At 56.6% G+C, this 2926-nt stretch overlaps 1 protein-coding gene across 1 annotated transcript in view; it reads left to right on the top strand.

Moving 5' to 3' along the window:
* Window positions 1–229: 229 nt before the first annotated feature.
* IRF5 (interferon regulatory factor 5) overlaps window positions 230–2926 on the top strand; it is a 51438-nt gene continuing 48741 nt past the window's right edge. The window contains exon 1 of the mRNA XM_060776362.2: window positions 230–348. The gene's annotated coding sequence lies outside the window, so the exon portion shown is untranslated. The remainder of the gene's footprint in view (window positions 349–2926) is intronic.

The raw sequence follows: 2926 nt of genomic DNA, 5'->3' as shown, positions 1-2926 counted from the left end.
GGGGCGTGGCTGTCTTGCCCAGGCCCAGGTGTGTCTCAGGTAAAAGGGGTGTGTCTCAAATTTCCCCAGTGGGAGGGGGCGAGGAGGGCGTTTCCTCATTGAGGGGCGTGGCTTAGGAGGGGAAGACAGGTGGGCTCACCTGGCCGAGGCAGGTGAGTCCCTATTGGCCACGGCCCTCCTGGCCCCGCCCCTGGGGAAGCTCCTCCTTGCGGAAGCCGGGCTCCTTCCTCCCTCTCGCCCAGCCCAAGGGCTGCTGCTGCTCACTCGGTGCTACCTGGTGGCCTTTCCTGTGGCAAGCAGGTCCCAGGTGAAGGAGGAGGAGGAGGAGGAGGGTGAAGAAACAGGCAGGTAAGGCAGGTGGGCCCCCTGGGGTTCCCCCCTAAGGAGAGAGGGAGGGAGGGAGGGAGAGAGAGAGGCACTTGGTCAAGAAAAAGGGGGGAAAGCAGGTGTGGGACAGGTAGATCCAGAGAGCCAGGTTCAAGTCCCCCCCTCACCTGAGGATTCACAACTTTGGGTCTCCCCTCTGGTCTCCCCTACATGCCTTGGAAATGTCTTGTTGTGTCTGTATGCATATCCTGCCAAGGAAAATGAGGGCACCAGAGGAATCAGGTTTGGGACAGGTAGATCCAGAGAGCCAGGTACAAGTCCCCCCCTCACCTGAGGATCCACAACTTTGGGTCTCCCCTCTGGTCTCCCCTCCATGCCTTGGAAATGTCTTGTTGTGTCTGTATGCATATCTTGCCAAGCAAAATGAGGGCACCAGAGGAGGCAGGTGTGGGACAGGTAGATCCAGAGAGCCAGGTACAAGTCCCCCCCCTCACCTGAGGATCCACAACTTTGGGTCTCCCCTCTGGTCTCCCCTCCATGCCTTGGAAATGTCTTGTTGTGTCTGTATGCATATCCTGCCAAGCAAAATGAGGGCACCAGAGGAAGCAGGTGTGGGACAGGTAGATCCAGAGAGCCAGGTACAAGTCCCCCCCTCACCTGAGGATCCACAACTTTGGGTCTCCCCTCTGGTCTCCCCTCCATGCCTTGGAAATGTCTTGTTGTGTCTGTATGCATATCCTGCCAAGCAAAATGAGGGCACCAGAGGAGGCAGGTGTGGGGCAGGTAGATCCAGAGAGCCAGGTACAAGTCCCCCCCTCACCTGAGGATCCACAACTTTGGGTCTCCCCTCTGGTCTCCCCTCCATGCCTTGGAAATGTCTTGTTGTGTCTGTATGCATATCCTGCCAAGCAAAATGAGGGCACCAGAGGAAGCAGGTGTGGGACAGGTAGATCCAGAGAGCCAGGTACAAGTCCCCCCCTCACCTGAGGATCCACAACTTTGGGTCTCCCCTCTGGTCTCCCCTCCATGCCTTGGAAATGTCTTGTTGTGTCTGTATGCATATCCTGCCAAGCAAAATGAGGGCACCAGAGGAGGCAGGTGTGGGGCAGGTAGATCCAGAGAGCCAGGTACAAGTCCCCCCCTCACCTGAGGATCCACAACTTTGGGTCTCCCCTCTGGTCTCCCCTCCATGCCTTGGAAATGTCTTGTTGTGTCTGTATGCATATCCTGCCAAGCAAAATGAGGGCACCAGAGGAGGCAGGTGTGGGACAGGTAGATCCAGAGAGCCAGGTACAAGTCCCCCCCTCACCTGAGGATCCACAACTTTGGGTCTCCCCTCTGGTCTCCCCTCCATGCCTTGGAAATGTCTTGTTGTGTCTGTATGCATATCCTGCCAAGCAAAATGAGGGCACCAGAGGAGGCAGGTGTGGGGCAGGTAGATCCAGAGAGCCAGGTACAAGTCCCCCCCTCACCTGAGGATCCACAACTTTGGGTCTCCCCTCTGGTCTCCCCTCCATGCCTTGGAAATGTCTTGTTGTGTCTGTATGCATATCCTGCCAAGCAAAATGAGGGCACCAGAGGAGGCAGGTGTGGGGCAGGTAGATCCAGAGAGCCAGGTACAAGTCCCCCCCTCACCTGAGGATCCACAACTTTGGGTCTCCCCTCTGGTCTCCCCTCCATGCCTTGGAAATGTCTTGTTGTGTCTGTATGCATATCCTGCCAAGCAAAATGAGGGCACCAGAGGAGGCAGGTGTGGGACAGGTAGATCCAGAGAGCCAGGTACAAGTCCCCCCCTCACCTGAGGATCCACAACTTTGGGTCTCCCCTCTGGTCTCCCCTCCATGCCTTGGAAATGTCTTGTTGTGTCTGTATGCATATCCTGCCAAGCAAAATGAGGGCACCAGAGGAGGCAGGTGTGGGGCAGGTAGATCCAGAGAGCCAGGTACAAGTCCCCCCCTCACCTGAGGATCCACAACTTTGGGTCTCCCCTCTGGTCTCCCCTCCATGCCTTGGAAATGTCTTGTTGTGTCTGTATGCATATCCAGCCAAGCAAAATGAGGGCACCAGAGGAGGCAGGTGTGGGGCAGGTAGATCCAGAGAGCCAGGTACAAGTCCCCCCCTCACCTGAGGATCCACAACTTTGGGTCTCCCCTCTGGTCTCCCCTCCATGCCTTGGAAATGTCTTGTTGTGTCTGTATGCATATCCTGCCAAGCAAAATGAGGGCACCAGAGGAAGCAGGTGTGGGACAGGTAGATCCAGAGAGCCAGGTACAAGTCCCCCCCTCACCTGAGGATCCACAACTTTGGGTCTCCCCTCTGGTCTCCCCTCCATGCCTTGGAAATGTCTTGTTGTGTCTGTATGCATATCCTGCCAAGCAAAATGAGGGCACCAGAGGAGGCAGGTGTGGGGCAGGTAGATCCAGAGAGCCAGGTACAAGTCCCCCCCTCACCTGAGGATCCACAACTTTGGGTCTCCCCTCTGGTCTCCCCTCCATGCCTTGGAAATGTCTTGTTGTGTCTGTATGCATATCCTGCCAAGCAAAATGAGGGCACCAGAGGAGGCAGGTGTGGGGCAGGTAGATCCAGAGAGCCAGGTACA

The sequence above is a fragment of the Anolis sagrei genome, chromosome 5, assembly GCF_037176765.1.
Source record: "Anolis sagrei isolate rAnoSag1 chromosome 5, rAnoSag1.mat, whole genome shotgun sequence".
NCBI lineage: Eukaryota > Metazoa > Chordata > Lepidosauria > Squamata > Dactyloidae > Anolis > Anolis sagrei.
This window is presented reverse-complemented; position numbering and strand designations above follow the sequence as displayed.